General features: G+C 44.6%; 1 long non-coding RNA gene across 2 annotated transcripts in view; it reads right to left on the bottom strand.

Annotated features, from left to right (window-relative positions):
• LOC132401527 (uncharacterized) overlaps positions 1–18,825 on the bottom strand; it is a 30,980-nt gene extending 12,155 nt beyond the window's left edge. The window contains exons 1-3 of one of the 2 annotated variants that reach the window (XR_009514596.1): positions 18,769–18,825; positions 16,128–16,198; positions 857–884 (exon numbers count right to left, since the gene is read on the bottom strand). This is a non-coding gene — a long non-coding RNA (uncharacterized LOC132401527). Of the gene's footprint in view, positions 1–856; positions 885–16,127; positions 16,199–18,768 lie in introns of those variants that run through there. The other variant, XR_009514595.1, reaches the window with a different exon arrangement.
• Positions 18,826–19,089: the final 264 nt, after the last annotated feature.

The raw sequence follows: 19,089 nt of genomic DNA, 5'->3' as shown, positions 1-19,089 counted from the left end.
TACTCTTTCATGGCCCCGGTATAGGATCAAGTTGTTCACAAAGAACAAAAGATGAAGGGAGGGAGAGAGAGAAGGAAAAGGAAGTGAGAGGGAGAGAAAGAGAAAGAAAGAGAGGGAGAGAGAGGGATCGAGAGAAAGAAGAAAGATAAAGTGAGGAAGGGAGAGAAAGAGGAAGAGACAGGAAGAAAGAGGGGGAGAGAGACAGAGAAAGAGAGAGATACTGACAGAGAGGGAGAGAAAGAGATGGGTAGAGAGAAGAGAGATATGGCCAGAGAGAGATAATGTGGGATAGAGAGAGTGAATGTAGTTTTAAGCAAAGGAGAAAGAGAAAGAGGCCTGGAATGTGCTGTTAGATGTGGTGGTGGATATACGTTTGATAGTAATGTTCAGAAGCATTTAAACCACTTTCTAACCACTCTCATGATAAAGACATTTCTTGAAATTCCCACTTGGTTTTGTGGATGAATATTTATTGCATTGGCTTCAATCCCACATTAGTAAGAGGAAATATTATGTTAACATTAGCAGGCTCATTCCTAATCGGACTCAGGAACACAGTCTTCTCTTCACAGGGAAACAGAGCCCCTTAAATGCATCCTCCCAGTCCTGATGCTTATTTATTTAGAGATATAGTGCTGAGCAGCCACTTTCGGCCCAATGAGCCACACCACCCAGCAACCCCCCCTCCCCTATTTAAACGAGCCTAATCAGAGGATGATTCACAATGACCAACTAACGTAGTAACCTGTACGACTTTGACTGTGGGAGAGAATTAATCCATTTTTTTTTGCATTTTCTCACTGTGCATCTGTTCAAAGTTCAAAGTAAATTTATTACCAAAGTACATATATGTCACCTGAGATTCATTTTCTTGTGGGCAATCACTGTAAGTACAAGGAACACAATAGAATCAGTGAAAGGCCACATCCAACAGGACTGGCAAACAACTGAAGTACAAAAATAAAACAACAAACTGCAAATTCAAAAGGAAAGAGGAAAAAATAAAACCACAGTAATAAGCATGATAATGAAAGTCTGCAAAACAGAGCTCAACAGTAAGAATATAACAAAGACAATAAACACTTTCACTGTAACCATATTAACATATTCTTTCAGCATAATGTCTTGGTTTGAAATCGATCTGGAAAATTTACAAAACAAAAACAAGAAATGAAATGACAAATTTCAGAAAACAATGCTCAAATGTGCTTGGATTAACACTACCTAGGACAGAAAGGGGAAGAGGAATAACAGACATTAAAGATCTACACAACAGTCAGATAAAACTTCTGAGGATATATTTTCAAAAATGAAAACAGGATTCAGCACTTCATGTGAGCATATGCAATTCTGTTAAGAATTATACACCACTAAACTTAAGTGAGAGCACAGCCCAGAAAAATGAAGACATTATCATTATTGAAGAAAAAGTTAACCGATGGAAAAGCATGACCCTCCATGGAAGACGTTCCTATGATCTGAACAGATGAAATGTTGACAAGGAAGCATCAAGTGCCTGGCTCAGGGTTGGAAACCTCTTCACAGAAGTAGAAGAGTTCCTGGTGGCGATATAGGACCAGATAAATAACACAAAAAAATCAAAAAGATCTTAATTAAAGAGCAAAAAAATTCCAGATGATAAATGCAGAAAGTGCCAAGAGAAGCCAGAAACAATCGAACAAATTATAGGATCCTGTAGCAGTTTAACTCAATCTGATTACTTACACAGGCACAATCAAATGACAAACCATTGTCCCTTGAAATTTAGTGGCATCACTATCACTGAGTCCCCTATAAACAACATCCTGGGAGTTACCATTGACAGGAAACTGAACTGCTCTAGCCATATAAACACCATGGCTATCAGAGCAGGTCAAAGGCTAGGAACTCTGTGGTGTGTAACTCACCTCCTGACTCCTCAAAGCCTGCCCACCATCTAGAAGACTCAGGTCAGGAGTGTAATGGAATCTTTGCCACTCGCCTGGATGACTGCCCCTCCATCAGCACTCAAGAAGCTTGACACCATCCAGTACAAGGCAGCCCACTTGATTAATGCCTCTTCCACAAGCATCCAATCCCCCCACCATCGATAAACAGTTGCAGCAGTGTGTACGATCTACAAGATGCACTGCAACAACACACTAAAGTTTCTAAGACAGCACCTTCCAGACCTACAACCACCACCATCCAGAAGGATGAGAACAGCAGATACTTGGGAACACCACCACTTGGAAATCCCCCTCCAAGTCACTCACCATCCTGACTTGGAAACATATCGCTGTTCCTTCATTGTTGCTGGGTCAAAATCATGGAACTGCCTCCCTAACAGCCTTGTGGGTGTACCTATACCTCAGGGACTGTAGCTCATCACCACCTTCTCAAGGGCAACTAGGGATGGTCATAAATGCTGGCTTAGCTGGCGACACCCACATCCCGTAAATGAACAAATTAAAAAATTGTGTTCCAACCGATCCATTATTATAGATAGGGCAATCCATAATGATTGTATGGAAGTGATATTACAGGATAAACAAGCAAGAACAACTTATTTAATAGATATAGCCAATCCAAGCACACTCAACATACACATCAGTAAGTGAAAAACACTAGAAATATGCTGAATTAAAAGAGGAATTTTAAAGACTATGGAACATGAACAAGGTATACGTTGTCCCAATACTACTATCTATAACTGGTGCCATCCCAAAGTCACGACACAATAGCATTGAACAATTAGGGCTACATAGCACTACTTATCTAAATCTCCAGAAAGCCACAATGCTAAACATCACTAGAATAGTCCAAAAGTTCCTAGCAATTGAGAAATAAGTGTGCTTGGCTAATTCTGTACCTCTGGTTCTACCAGCTTGAGCTGAGAAAAATTAAAAGTAATAATAAGTAAATAAACATAAATGGATATGGAGAACATGAGTTGAAGAGTCTTTGAAAGTGAGTCCGTAGGTTGTGGGAGCTTTTCAGTGTTGGGTTAAGTGAAGTTGAGAGAATTTTTCCCATTGAGCATTGGACTGGAAGTCCCTACAAATGGCCGAGAGGATCATCGGTGTCTCCCTTTCATCCATTGAGGAGATTTATCAGGAGCGCTGCACGTGCAGGGCCCTTAGTATTATCAAGGATCCCACCCATCCATCCAGCATCCATTTTGACTTTGTACCATCAAGCAGGAGACTCCGATGCATAAAGATAAGAATGGTCAGAATAGGAAACAGTTTCTTCACTCAGGCCATTAGGTTTCTGATCTCTTTGCCGCATTACATTCAAAGAGTCACTGATTAATCTGTTCTGTACCCTACAATATTTAATTTATGCACTTTAGTTTGTTTATTTATGTGTTTAATCATCTGTAGATTTTATCCTTACTCTCAAAAGTCGTTGGGTATTATGGGTACTAAGGTGCTTTACACCCTGGTTTGGAGAAACAATGTCTCATTTGATGGTGTATATATATACACACACATATAGTTACATGACAATAAACCTGACGTGAGCCAATCTGTGGCCTTTCTGTCACATGAAGTCCAGAACTAATCAGGGTGGTGACACGGGAGTGTCAAGGATGCTTTGTAACTTCAAATATTTTATGTCTGTTGCATTAGCCTTGTCAAACCCTTACTGTTACATCTTCAAATAAGTCAATAAGTCTGGTCAAGCATGACCTTCCCTTTTGAAATCTGCGGCAACTGGTCTTTATTATGTTTTCAATTTCTCAATGATTTTTGTACAAAATCTTTGAAGAAGGGTTCCAATATCTTTTCTGCTACCGATGTTATGCCAGGTTCCCTCTGGCTCTGCGCATCCATTCTATTTGCCTTCTTTATGGAGGAACCATATTAACTATCTGTCAGTCCTCTTTCAGCACTTTTTTTCAAATTAGTTTTTAATTCAATTCAGAATTAGAATCAGAATCAGGTTTAATATCACTGGTAAATGTTGTGTAATTTGTTGTTATTCAGCAGAAGAACATTGCAAAACATTATATGAAAATCTGTAAATTATCATGAGAAATGCATATATATATTTAAAAAGTTAAATTAGTAGTGAAAAAATGTATTGAGGTTGTGTTCATGAGTTCAATGCTCATTTGGAAATCTGATGGTAAAGGGAAGATGTCCCTGAAATGTTGCATGTGTGTCTTCAGGCTCCTGTACCTCCTCCTCCCTGATGGTAGCAATGAGAAGGGGGCATGTCCTGAGAGATGTTAATGACAGATGTTCCCTTTTTGAGACATTGCTGTCTCCAAGCTATGTGACCCTATGATGGTAAATTCAAGTGGAGAACTCTGAAGATGCTTGACAAATCACGTAGTGTCTGTAGAGAGCAAACAGTGGGGGGGAGGGGGAGTAAGAAGTAACCTTTGACCTGAGGCATCGATTCCAATTCTTTGCCCAAATGGCTGAATATTGTCCAGAATTTTCTACCCCTTAACTCCAGCTGCCTGGAATCCACTTTAACAATAATTTTAGATGATGTGGAGGAGAATTTTTTTTTATATGAAACCCAGATGTAAATAAAAGGGACACTATAGAAAAAAATAAGTAGTTCTGATTTATCAAGTTCCCTAGTTAAAAAAACCCTTTCACTGGCAAATCACTAAACCTAACGGAAGAAAAGATCTATCGCAATTGCATGAACTCAATCTAATTTGAAAATACCATGGCGACATGAAATTAGGAAAATACTACACAGTAAAGGGAAGATATAATGTCATCTGAGCTGACAAACAACACAGTCAGCTTGTATTCAAACAAAATGCGTCAAGCTTTTCAATTCCATTTGCACAGCTTTGCACAAATCCAAGTCTGCATTGTGTTTTTCTCTTGTTGAGTTACGTTATGAGATCTAGGTGTCCTTGTTCATCAGTCACTGAAAGTAAGCATGCAGGTACAGCAGGCAGCGAAGAAAGCTAATGGCATGTTGGCCTTTATAAAAGGGGAATTGAGTATAGGAGCAAAGAGGTCCTTCTGCAGTTGTGCAGGGCCCTGGTGAGACAATACCTGGAGTATTGTGTGCAGTTTTGGTCTCCAAATTTGATGAAAGACATTCTTGCTATTGAGGGAGTGCAGTGTAGGTTCACGAGGTTAATTCCCAGGATGGCAGGACTGTCATATGTTGAAAGGTTCAGGCGACTGGGCTTGTATACACTGGAATTTAGAAGGATGAAAGGGGATCTGATTGAAACATATAAGATTATTAAGGGATTGGACACGCTAGAGGCAGGAAACATGTTCCCGATGTTGGGGGGAGTCCAGAACCAGAGGCCACAGTTTAAGAATAAGTGGTGGGTCATTTAGAATGGAGTTGAGGAAAAACTTTTTCACCCAGAGAGTTGTGGATCTGTGGAATGTTTTGCCTCAGAAGGCAGAGGAGGCCAATTCTCTGGATGCTTTCAAGAAAGAGTTAGATAGAGCTCTTAAAGATAGAGGAGTCAAGGGATATGGGGAGAAGGCAGGAACGGGGTACTGATTGTGGATGATCAGCCGTGATCGTAGTGAATGCTGGTGCTGGCTCGAAGGGCCAAATGGCCTACTCCTGCTCCTATTGTCTATTACTACTGAAAATTTATTTACTCATCTAGAGATACAGCGCAAAACAGTTCCTTCTGGTCTACCGAGTCGCGCCACCCAATAACCCACGGATTTAATCACATCTAATCACAGGGCTACTTACTATGACCAATTGACCTAGGTTGTTGGAATGTGGGAGGAAACTAGAGCGCTCAGAGGAATCCCGTGCCATTCATAGGGAGAAAGTACAAACTCCATCCAGACAGTGCCAGAACTGGACTCCGAGCTTCAGAACATCCTGAGCTGTAATAGAATCGCACTAATTGCTACACTTCCGTGAAGGTTGAGTGGCGGGGTGGAGATACGTCTCCACCAAAATTGATGTAAGGCACTCCTTCCCTCTGCTAGCCTGCAGGTCACCCTTGGGCAAGGTGTAGCACCTGCTTTGCCCCCCAATCAGGGTCATATGAAGCCATGGGAGCAGGTGGTGGATGGTCGTACGAGCAGCTGGCGCATATCACAAGACCTGGTTATGTGACCATGATGCCAGGCAGACATCCAGAAGAAAGCAATGGGAAACCACTTCTGTAGAAAGAATTGCCAGAACAATCATATCCATGAGACAATGATCACCTACATCATATGACATGCACATAATGATGATAATGCTCTGTATCACCTGATTCAAGGACAACTTCGATCCCAATGTTTTAAAACTGTTGAATGGTTCTCTAGCCTGATAAGATGGATTCTTGACCTCACAATCCACCTTGTTATAATGTTGCACCTTGTTGTCTGTCTGTACTGCACTTTCTCTGTAACACTTTATTCTTTTATTGTTCTACCTTGAATTCCCTTAATGCACTGTTGTAATGAAATGATCTGTATGAACGGGATGCAAGACAACATTTTCATGATGCCTTGATATATGTAACAATCATAAATCAATTTATATAACTGGATGTCCAGTAGCAGAGTGGTTAGTGTAAGACTTTACAGTGCCTGTGACTGCGGTCCAATACTGTATGGAGTTTGTACTTTCATCCTGTGACCTCATGGGTTTCCTCAGGGTGCTCTAGTTTCTGACTAATGTGGCAGACGCATTCAGATCAGTACTAGGGGTTGCATTTTGGAAAGTCAAATCTAGGTGAATCTAGGTGAATGGCAGGGCCTTGAGGAGCGTGTATATAACACCCTGGGATAGTTTTCACTGCTAATGTAATGGTTTTTCTGTGGCATCAATGTTTGGGTTATGACTAGAGATAACAGGGGATTTGGAATGTGCGGTGTCCAGTGAGGGGAGGTTTTCCTTTCTTGCGTGCTCAAGTGTGAGAGATTTACAGGCACCTGTTTGGCGGAAGATGGAGAGAGAAGACGCCAGACCGGAGAGGTCATTGACTGCAGGGCTGAGTGAACGTGGAATGGGGATTGGTGTCGACGACGCCTGGGGTAAAATGGACAACAAATGGATGGGAAAACTGTGAGCTCCTACGTGCTTGTTAGACTGTTTCATTAAACTGGGCCCTTTTTTTTGTTTTCTTTACTAACCCTCTAGTCAAATAAAGAGTTATAAAGCTAATTCGTTTAATTGCATATAGTGTACTGTTTGTTATTTCTTGGTACTGATTTGTAACAGGGGAACCCATCACACAGCATCCACCCAAATGATACTTCACCCGTTTGGCAGGGACGGCAGCTGTCTTCCCCTAGTCTAACGTAGCCCGTGAACCTGGGGGGTTATAATTGTGGAGGCTAGTTCAGGATTGATTTCGTTGGATGCTGTGTGATTGCCCTGATAATTGGACCGGTGGGTTGTATGTTATCAGTCTGTGCTAGTATGGATCCTGCTGGGGTGGAGCGGTGATGTTTATCCACAGGGGTTACTGGTAACTAATGCCTGCGTGTTGAGTGGGGTAGATATTCGAACTCCAGATGAATTGTTAATTTGCTTGTTAAGTACTGTTAAAGTTGTCAGCAAGTTATGATTGTGGGGTGGAGGTTTGATAAAATGGCGTTTTACTGCAGACTAGCGCTGACATAATGGCAGCAGAATGCTTTGAATCACAAGTTGAGTTTCCCGTAGCGGGGGGGGGGGGGGGGCGGAGACTTCACAGACAGGGTGCTATTGTTTCTGAGGAGTGAGGGGAAGGAGGGGTCAGACTTGGAATGCCTAATTAGTCCATGCCCCCCAGGGAGGAGCGAGAATTCTGAGTTAGTATCCGCCCTTACCTCTCTGGTGAATAAATGGAAAAATGCCCAGGTCCAACGTCCCAGCTATGGTAGGCTCTGCCTATTTTCTGGACTAACACCCACCCCAAAAGGGCAAGAGGACTGTGAGACTTGGGCGGAGCAGACCTCTCAGTTGTTAGATGAGTGGCAGTGCTCTGATGACATATAGCGACAGAGAGTGGTTGAAAGTTTGAGTGGACGGGCTGCTGAGAGCTGTGAAAACCCTGTACCCCCTAGCTAATACTGCCGATTATATGGGGGCATTGGAAAATGCATTTGGCTTGGCAGGGAGCCCAATGGTGGGGTTTCAGAACATGAGTCACGAGAATGGGGAGAAGCTTTCTGCCAACATTTTTCAGCTGGAGAGGCAGCTAAATGGCTTGTGGCGCAGAGGGGCCATTCAAGTGGTTGAGGTGGATCAGTTAGGAATGGACCAGATAGCCAGGGGTGCCCAGACCCATGACATGATTGCTCGGGGTCTCCGACTGTCCCGTAAGACACAACCTCCTCCCTCATTTGTTGAGCTGGTCAGAGAAGTACGAGAGGAGGAGATTGTGGCAGAGTTGAGAGATGAGATGTCCCGGTTGTTATCAGTGGGTGTGAACCCCTCCTCCCCCCATATGATGGAGCTGATAGGGAGGCAGATCCTCTAAGGGGACGGACTATGCGGAGGGCTGCTATCAGCCATTGTCATGCGAGAAGGGAAGCGGCTGATATTGTCTGTTATAACTGTGGTGAAGAGGGACACTTCAGGCGGGAGTGTGAACGACAGGAAACCTTTCGGAGAGTGAGCCCCCGGGTACCTAAGCAGAGAGAGTCGTTGGGAAAATGAGGGGATGGCCTGGCATATAGGTGGGGGGGGGGGAATACATTTCCAGCCTTATATCAAGGAATATCCTAAAGCAAAGGACCCTATCACTGACGAAGGGTCTCGGCCCGATATGTCGATTGTGTTTCTCCCTATAGATGCTGCCTGACCTGCTGTGTTCCACCAGCATTTTGTGTATGTGTTGCTTCAATTTCTAGCATCTGCAGATTTCCTCCTGTTTGGACTATTCCTGAAAGCTTAGTGGGGCCGAGCTGCAGTGTATCGTTACAGATAGAGGGTAGTCATGCTAGAGCAATACTCAACACAGGATCGCAGGTCACTTTGCTGTACCATTCATTTTACAACCAGTATTTGACACATTTACCATTGATGCCATTCAGTGCACAAAAGATCTGGGTCTTAGTGCGGGTGATTATCCATACGATGGTTACTTATCAGTGAAACTAGAGTTTTTGGAGGCCGATGTGAGAGTGGCTGAGGCCCTTGATACATTAGCACTAGTTTGTCCAGACCCTGTTGAGAAGGGTGGCATTTCAATGCTTGTGGGGACCAATAATACTATCAGGAGGAGGCTCATGGCAGCCAGCAACGAGAAAGCTGGAGAGAGCTTCCTGGGAACATGGCCCATTCACCAGAGTTTCGTGGAAGTGCGTGGCTGCATTGGGCTGGATAATGAGTTTAGACGAGGGACTGTGTGGTTCACCCAGTCCAAGTCAATCGTGTTAGGGCCCAAGGAAGTAGCAAGAGTAATAGGAAAACCTAAATGTCCGGGAATGTCCAAGGGTGAGGCCCTCTTAGTGGACACTCCGGAAGACCACGAGGAGGAATCGGGATTACCTGCTGGGGTACTGGTGAGGCCCGAACTGCAGAAGCCCTCGGTTGTACATGTGAACAGGGTGGCGGTGATTGTCAGGAACACTACGAAGAGGGAGGTCACCTTCAAGCACTGGATGCCCCTGGCGCATCTTTTCCCAGTGACAGTAATGTCTTATGTCCCTGTGAGACAAGCCGGGGAGAAACTACTGGTAAAAGGGGGAAAGTTGACCGCTGAGTCATTCGACTTCCGGGACTCCCCGGTGCCTGTAGGTTGGAAGAGAAGAGTAGTAGAGAAGATGTTGAAACTGGAAGGTGTCTTTTCCACTGACGAGTTTGATGTGGATTGTTCGAAGAAAACTCATCACACTATCTGGCTGACTGAGGACACCCCATTCAGGTCATGGCGACTAGTGGAAGACGTACGGGAGCATTTGGGTCAGTTGAAGGAAGCTGGGATCATCACCGAATCCCAAAGCCCCTATGCGTCCCTAGCAATAGTGGCCCAATAAAAGAATGGGAAGGTACGGATGTGTGTGGACTATAGGACTCTGAACAGACGTACCACTCCCGAGCAGCATACGGTCCCAAGAACTGAAGATGTGCTGGCCCGTCTGAGTGGTGTGAAGTGGTTCAGTGTGCTGGACTTGAGGAGAGGATATTACCAGATCCCCGTGAGTGAGACTGACAAGGAGAAGATGGCATTTATGCCATATGCCCACTGGGATTCTTCCAGTTCAAAAGGATGCCCCCGGGCATATCAGAAGCCCCTGCAACTTCTCAGCGTGTCATAGAGAAAACGGTGGATATAAACTTGCTAGGTGTATCTGGATGACCTCATAGTGTTTGGGTCCTCCTTGGAAGAGCATGAAGAGAGGCTACTGAAGGTGGTGGGCTGACTGAAAGCTGAAGGGTTAAAACCTTCCCTGGACAAGTGCCAGTTCTGCAAGATGTCTGTCAGCTATGTTGAGCCCACAGTCTCATGGGAATGAGTAGTTACAGATAGAGGCGGTGACCACCAGACCAAGGCCCCAGACTGTGTGCACTTTGCGCTTGTTGCTTGGGTTCTGTGGTTACTATTGGAGGTTCATGAAGGGCTACGCGAAAGTGAGTCTCCCTTTAAATCAGCTCCTGTGCAGTTATCTTCCCTTGGGGAAGACAGGGAGGAGGACAAAAGGAAAGGAGAGTAAAGAATATCTTAGCCCTTCGAAGCCTTTTGGACCGAGGTGGGATGTGAAATGTGAAGAGGCCTTTCAGTGGCTGAAGGAGACACTGACCCAGGCACCTGTACTGGCTTTTGTAGACCCCGATTGCCATATGTACTGTATATAGATGTCAGCACAGAGGGCTCAGGGGGTGTCCTGTATCAGGACCAGGGCACCAGGTTGAGACCTGTTGTGTTTGTCAACCGGAGTCTCTCTGAGAAAAATATCTCATGCACAGGTTGGAGTTTCTGGCATTGAAATGGATAAGTTGAGTGCCCACCTCTATGGTACCAAGTTTGAGGTGAGGATGGATAACAATCCCCTAACTTATTTCCTGACGTCCACATAACTGGATGCCACAGGTGGTTAGTGGCAATGGCAGCCTATGATTTCAGCCTGAAGTATCGGCTGGGAAGTAGGAACATTGATACTGACGTGCACATGAAGAGCTGGACATGGATGAAGAGTGGGAGAAAGTTCCTGCCCTAGGGGTGAAAGCCACGTGTCAGTTTGTCATCATGGTGAAGGCAGATGGAAGGCAAGGGCAGGGTCGGGTGGTAGGTCAATTGGGAGCTTCTGATGATGCCATTCCACAAGTTTACTGTAACCTGACTGCTCTGAAGATAAACCAGTTACCAGAATTGAGTTTTGGGGAAGTGGCAGCTGCTCAGCGAGATGACCCTAGCATCAGTACCATTTGGTCAGCGGTCAAAAAGGGAGACGTGGCTCAGGCGGAGACAATGAAACACATTGTGGTGCCTCCGTTACTGACAGAATGGCCCAGACTGGAGTTGAGGAACCAGATCCTATATCGGTCACATCATCTCCGCACGAGCTCGGTGTTCCCAGCTGGTTCTCCCTGAGTAGTATCAGAGGATGCTATTGAAGTCACTTCATGATGATTCTGGACATCTGGGGGTTGAAGAGACCTATGGATTGCTCAGAGATCGGTTCTACTGGCCCTGAATGAAGCCAGAGGTCGAAGAGTACTGCAAGACGTGCATTCAATACACACGGAGGAAGACAATGCCTACGAGGGCAGCTCCCTTGTCCCAGTTGCAGATTGCAAGGCCCCCTGGACCTAGTGTGTATGGAATTCCTGTCAATAGAGCCAGATGCCAGCAATATGGCGAATGTTTTAGTCATCACAGATCACTACACCAGATATGCGTAGGCTTCCCTACCAAGGTCCAGAGGGCATCCATGGTGGCCAAAGTGTAATGGGAGAAGTATTTCATTTAGTATGGCCTCCCCAGGCAGATACACAGTGATCAGGGATAGGATTTCGAGAGCAGGCGCATCCATAAGTTACTGAGCATGCTCGGAGTCAAGAAGTCGAGGACTTCTCCTTATCACCTGCAGGGTGATCCCCAGCCTGAGAGGTTTAATCAGACCTTGCTAGACATGCTCGGAACAATAGACAATAGACAGTAGGTGCAGGAGTAGCCTTCTATCCAGCACTGCCATTCACTGTGATCGTGGCTGATCATACACAATCAGTACCCCGTTCCTGCCCTCTCCCCATACCCCTTGACCCAGCTATCTATAAGAGCTCTATCTAACTCTCTCTTGAATGCATCTAGAGACTTGGCCTCCACTGCCTTCTGGGGCAGAGCATTCCACGTATCCACCACTCTCTGGGTGAAAAAATTTTTCAGCATCTCTGTTCTAAATGGCCTACCCCTTATTCTTAAACTGTGGCCTCTAGTTCTGGACTTACCCATCATACTTCCTGCCTCCAGCGTGTCCAATCCCTTAATAATCTTAAATGTTTCAATCAGATCCCCTCTCATCCTTCTAAATTCCAGTGTATACAAGCCCAGTCGCTCCAATCTTTCAACATATGATAATACCGCCATTCCGGGAATTAACCTTGTGAACCTACGCTGCACTCCCTCAATAGCAAGAATGTCCTTCCTCAAATTTGGAGACCAAAACTACACACAATACTCCAGGTGTGGTCTCACCAGGGCCCTGTACAGCTGCAGAAGGACCTCTTTACTCCTATACTCAATTCCTCTTGTTATAAAGGCCAGCATGCCATTAGCTTTCTTCATTGCCTGCTGTACCTGCTTGCTTGCTTTCATTGACTGATGTACAAGAACACCTAGATCTAGTTGTATTTCCCGTTTTCCTAACTTGACTCCATTTAGATAGTAATCTGCCTTCCTGTTCTTGCCACCAAAGTGGATAACCTCACATTTATCCACATTAAACTGCATCTGCCATACATTTGCCCACTCACCCAACCTGTCCAAGTCACCCTGCATTCTCATAACATCCTCCTGACATTTCACACTGCCACCCAGCTTTGTGTCATCAGCAAATTTGCTAATGTTACTTTTAATCCCTTCATCTAAATCATTAATGTATATTGTAAACAGCTGCGGTCCCAGCACCGAACCTTGTGGTACCCCACTGGTCACAGTCTGCCATTCCGAAAGGGACCTGTTAATCGCTACTCTTTGCTTCCTGTCAGCCAGCCAATTTTCAATCTATATCAGTACTCTACCCCCAATACCATGTGCCCTAATTTTGCCCACTAATCTCCTATGTGGGACTTTAACGAAAGCTTTCTGGAAGTCCAGGTACACTACATCCACTGGCTCTCCCTTGTCCGTTTTCATAGTTACATCCTCAAAAAACTCCAGAAGATTAGTCAAGCATGATTTTCCCTTCATACATCCATGCTGACCCAGACTGATCCTTCTACTGCTATCCAAATGTGTCATAATTTCCTCTTTTATTATTGACTCCAGTGTCTTTCCCACCACTGACGTCAGGCTAACCGGTCTATAATTCCCTGTTTTCTCTCTCCCTCCTTTCTTGAAAAGTGGGACAACATTAGCCACCCTCCAATCAGCAGGAACTGTTCCTGATTCTATAGAACATTGGAAAATGATTACCAATGCATCCACGATTTCTAGAGCCACCTCTTTAAGTATCCTGGGATGTAGACCATCAGGTCCCAGGGACTTATCAGCCTTCAGACTCAACAGTCAATCCAACACCGTTTCTTGCCTAATATAAATTTCCTTCAGTTCACCCTTTACCCTAGTTCCTTTGACCACTATTACATCTGGGAGATTGTTTTTGTCTTCCCTAGTGAAGACAGATCCAAAGTACCTGTTCAACACATCTGCCATTTCCTTGTTCCCCATAATAAATTCACCCGTTTCTGTCTTCAATGGCCCAATTTTGGTCTTAACTATTTTTTTGCTATTCACATACCTAAAGAAGCTTTTACTATCCTCCTTTATATTCTTGGCTAGTTTACCTTTGTACCTCATTTTTTCTTGGCGTATTGCTTTTTTTGTTATTTTCTGTTGCTCTTTAAAAGCTTCCCAGTCCTCCGGTTTCCCGCTCATCTTTACTATGTTATACTTCTCTTTTATTTTTATACTGCCCTTTACTTCCCTCGTCAGTCACAGCCGCCCCTTACTCCTCTTAGGATCTTTCTTCCTCTTTGGAATGAACCAATCTTGCACCTTTTGCATTATTCCCAGAAATACCTGCCATTGTTGTTCCACTGTCTTCCCTGCTAGGGTATTGTTCCATTGAACTTTGGCCAGCTCCTCCCTCATAGCTCCATAGTTCCCTTTGTTCAACTGTAATACTGACACATCTGATTTTTCCCTTCTCCTTCTCAAATTGTAGGTTAAAACATATCATATTATGGTCACTATCACCTAATGGTTCCTTTACCTCGAGGTCCCTGATCAAATCCGGTTCATTGCACAACACTAAATCTAGAATTGCCTTCTCCCTGGTAGGTTTCAGTACAAGCTGTTCTAAGAATCCATCTTGGAGGCACTCCACAAACTCCCTTTCGTGGGGTCCAGTACCATTCTGATTATCCCAGTCTACCTGCATGTTGAAATCCCCCCATGACATCTGTATCATTACCTTTGCGACATGCCAATTTTAACTCTTCATTCAACTTACACCCTACATCCAGACTGCTGTTTGGGGGCCTGTAGATAACTCCCATTAGGGTCTTTCTACCCTTGGAATTTCTCAGTTCTATCCATACTGACTCTACATCCCCTGATTCTATGCCCCCCCTTGCAAGGGACTGAATATCATTCCTCACCAACAGAGCCACCCCACCCCCTCTGCCAGTCAGCCTGTCCTTTCGATAAGATGTATATCCTTGAATATTCATTTCCCAGGCCCTGTCCGCTTGAAGCCATGTCTCTGTTACTCCCACAACATCGTACTCACCAATTTCCAACTGAGCCTCAAGCTCATCTACTCTATCTTATACTTCGTGTATTCATATATAATACTTTTAATTTGGTACTCCCCTCTCCTTTCATATCAATTCCTATTTCACTTGGCCATACTGTATGATCTCTTCTTGAGCTTTCTACTCCATTGATTCTGTTGTCCTTTTTAACTTTTCTTATTTTCACTTTCCCTTTAACTCCATCCTTATATTTCCTCGGAGAACCTTGGAACCTTGTGGAGCCTTGGAGATCCACAAGAAGCGCAGATGGAGTCAACATATTGGACATCTGGTTCACTGTTACAACTGTTCCTGAAATGAATCAACTGGGTAGTCGCCATATTATCTGATGTTTTGGCGCAAGGCGAGGTTGCCCATTGACCTTTGTTTTGGTACTGACGAGGATGACCTATCAGCGAAGACTCATCTGAAGTATGAGTCTGATATAAGAAGGGAGCTGAAAAGGGCTTATGAATCAGCTAAGGTCACAGCTGCCAAGCAGAATCAAGGAAATAAGAGGAGGTATGATCAAAAGGTTAGGTTCTCCCAACTCCTGCCAGGGGACCAGGTCCTCATAAGGAATTTGGGGCTACCTGGGAAGCATAGTTGGCCAACCGCTTATAACTATTTCTGTAGAAAAGAGCAGCCATGGTCATGGATAAGACCATGATCAATAACATCATTTGACATGGCGCATAGTGATTATGATAATGAATCACAGGTCATGATAATGACCAATTAACCTACTGCCTGGTGCATCCTTAGAGTCTAGGAGGAAACCAGTGCACTCGGTGGAAACCTGCCCACACATGAGAAGGATGCATCAACATTCTTCTGGAGGTTGCCGGAATTGAACTCTGAACTCAGCTGTAAAAGTATTGCGCTAACAACTATATTACTGTGGTGCCCCATGTATATGGAATAAGCTGAGGAAGTGGTTGAGGAAGACCCAGTACAACTATTAAAATATATTTGGACAGGTACATGGGTAGGAAAGGTTCAGAGCAAAATTGTCCAAACACAGGCAAATGTAAAATAGCTTAGTATGGCTTGTTGGTCAGTATGGAACAGTTAGGCTGAATGGCCTGCATGACTCCATGACTTGGCAACAAGTCCTTATGGACAACAACATGATGTCTCGGGGAACATTAGGACAAACATCATGGCGGGCATTGTATTTGGGGTGTGACATCAAATCCCACCCACGCCCACTCTAAACAATCTCTTTCATAACATACTCCAGTGAAATTAAACCTGGTTCTGATACTCTCTCAGATGGACTTGAATAGTTGCATTCAAACCTGGACTGGCAGCTCTGGCAGTCCTGGCAAACATCAGAGGGTCTGGTGCATTCCAGACATGGTGCGCTGGTCTGTCAAAGGAAAATTAAATTAAACAGCTCATGTAATCACCGTCAAAGTAACAAATGCTCTCTGCGCTCCTGGCTTTCGTTTATTTTTATGTCCACTGACCTGAGTGTGATATTTCTGACACTGGCGCATTGGTAACTCTGATGCTTGGCTCTCAATAACTTTTCCATGGGATGGTTGACATGGAATATGTGCACCATGGCACAAGGCCACAATGAGAGAGATTGTGAGGTCAAGAATCCATTTTTTCGTTCTAGGTAACCATTCATTAGTCTGATAACAGTGAGATAGAAGCTCTCCATGAGCCTGGTGGTACCCACTTTCAGACTTTCATTAAGGACGCCCATCACCCAGACCACATCCTCTTCTCATTGCTACCATCATGGAGGAGGTGAGAAGGTTTCCCTACACAAGCCATTGTCACCTGTCCTGTCTCAGTCCCTAATCGCAGATCAAGTATCACACACTCTCATGGGACTTCTACATACTGATTAAGGAAACTTTCCCAAACACACTTATCAAACTTTATGCCATCAAGCCCTTGTACTGTGTGGGAGACCCAGTCAACAAATGGAAAGATAAAATCACTTACTATCACAACCTTATGGATCTTGCAACAGTCTGTGATTTCTTAACAAATTTGTTCCTCTAAGTCCCATAAACTGTTGAGTGGTCTGTGATATGGCCCCAATAACATGGCCATACCTTTCTTATTCCTCAGTTTCACCCACACAGTCTCAGTCTGTTGTGTCCTGTTCGAGCACTACTGTGACATTTTCCCTGACTAGTAATGCCATCACTTCTCTATTTATCCCTCCCACTCTGCTATGACTAAATCAACTGAACCCCAAAACACTGAGCTGCCAGACCTGCCCCTCCTGCAATCAACCCTCACTAATGGCTAGAACGTTACAATTCCACATGCCTTTCCTACTATACTCCTTGCATTGAAGTTTACGCAGCTCAGAACATTAGTCCCACCAAGCTCAATCTTCCAATTGCTGACTTTGGATGTAGGCTTAACGACATCTTTTCTCACAACCGCTCCACTAACTGCTCTGGAACTTTGGTTTCCCCCCTGCTGCCCATCCCCACTGAGCAGCACTGGCAAACCTTTCCACTAGGATACTAGCTCCCCTCCAGTTCAGGTGCAAACTGTCCCTTCTGTATAGGTTCTGCCTTTCTTGAAAGAGAACCCAATAATTCAAAAATCTGAAGCCCTCCCCCTTGCACCATCTACCTAGCCATGAGTTAAACTGTATGATCCTCCTATTTCTGGCCTCACTAGCACATGACATAGGTAGCAATTTTGAAATTACAACCCTGGAGGTCCTGTCCTTTAACTAAGCACCTAACTCACTGAACTCATTTTGCAGGACCTTGTCATTCATCCTATTCATGTCACAGGTACCGATGCGGACCACAACCTCTGTCTGCTTACCCTCCCACTTATGAATGCTGTGGAATCGATCCGAGATATCCCGGACCCTGGCACCCAGGAGGCAACATACCATCTGGGAATCTTGTTCTTGGCCACAGAACCTTCTTTCTGTTCCCATAGCTAACACATCCCCTCTCACTATAGCTTGCTTTTTCTTCACACTAAGACCTCTAATCCTCCAAATTTGAGGAGGGACATTCTTGCTATTGAGGGAGTGCAGCATTGGTTCACAAGATTGATTCCTGGGATGGTGGGACTGTCATATGTTGGAAGATTGGAGCGACTGGGCTTGTATACACTGGAATTTAGAAGGATGAGAGGGGATCTGATTGAAACATATAAGATTATTAAGGGATTGGACACACTAGAGGCAGGAAGCATGTTCCCTATGTTGGGGAAGTCCAGAACCAGAGGCCACAGTTTAAGAATAAGGGGTAGGCCATTTAGAATGTTCAGAAAGAACTTTTTCACCCAGAGAGCTGTGGATCTGTGGAATGCTCTGCCTCAGAAGACAGTGGAGGCCAATTCTCTGGATGCTTTCAAGAAAGAGTTAAATAGAGCTCTTAAAGATAGCGGAGTCAAGGGATATGGGGAGAAGGCAGGAACGGGGTACTGAATGATCAGCCATAATCACATTGAATGGCGGTGCTGGCTCGAAGGGCCAAATGGCCTACTCCTGCATCTATTGTCTATTGTCTATTGACTTGATCACTATGGCTTTCCTCCATCCCACCCTCCCCAATAGTATCCAAAGTGATATACTGCTTTTGAGGGATGGCGATCTGCACTAGCTGCTTGTCCCCTTTTCTCAGCCGATGGTCATCCAGTTAACTGTGTCCTGCACCTTGGGTGTAATGACCTCCCTCTATGTCCTATCTATCAACCCCGCCAACCTCTTGAATGATATAGAGTTCATCCACTTCCAGCTCCAATTCTTGACATAGTCTCTAAAAAGCTGCAATTCTATGTAACTCTTACAGATGTAGTCATCAGTGTCATTGGGAGGTCTCCATACCTTCCAACATCTTGCAAGAGGAACGTTGCACTATCCTGCCTGGCATCTCCTCTGTTCTAACTGTGCAAAAAGAAAGAAAGAAAAATTACATGAAAAGATCTATCTACAGCACCTACCTCTCCTCACTGAAGCCTCTAAGAGCCAAGCCTGAACTCCCTACTCGAACTTTGACCCAGTCACACAATGGCTGCTCCACTTAAACCGAGCTTCCTTTTATAGACTCTTGTCAAGTGCCTAATTATGCACAATCCAATGATTCTCAGGAACGTAGAATGGCACAGAGAAGATCCAGACCATACTGCTCTGCTTTGTTGGCTCCAGAATGCGAGGTGACGGTAGCAGGCTATCCCCAGCATATCCCCAGGCGTGTTGGTTGTTCATGCAAATGACCCATTTCATTGTTATGCTTCAATGCCCATGTGATAACAAATCTGAGA

The sequence above is a fragment of the Hypanus sabinus genome, chromosome 11 (assembly GCF_030144855.1).
Source record: "Hypanus sabinus isolate sHypSab1 chromosome 11, sHypSab1.hap1, whole genome shotgun sequence".
In the NCBI taxonomy this organism is placed as follows: Eukaryota; Metazoa; Chordata; class Chondrichthyes; order Myliobatiformes; family Dasyatidae; genus Hypanus; species Hypanus sabinus.
Note: the sequence above shows the minus strand (reverse complement) of the source record. Positions and strands in the feature narration are given on the sequence as shown.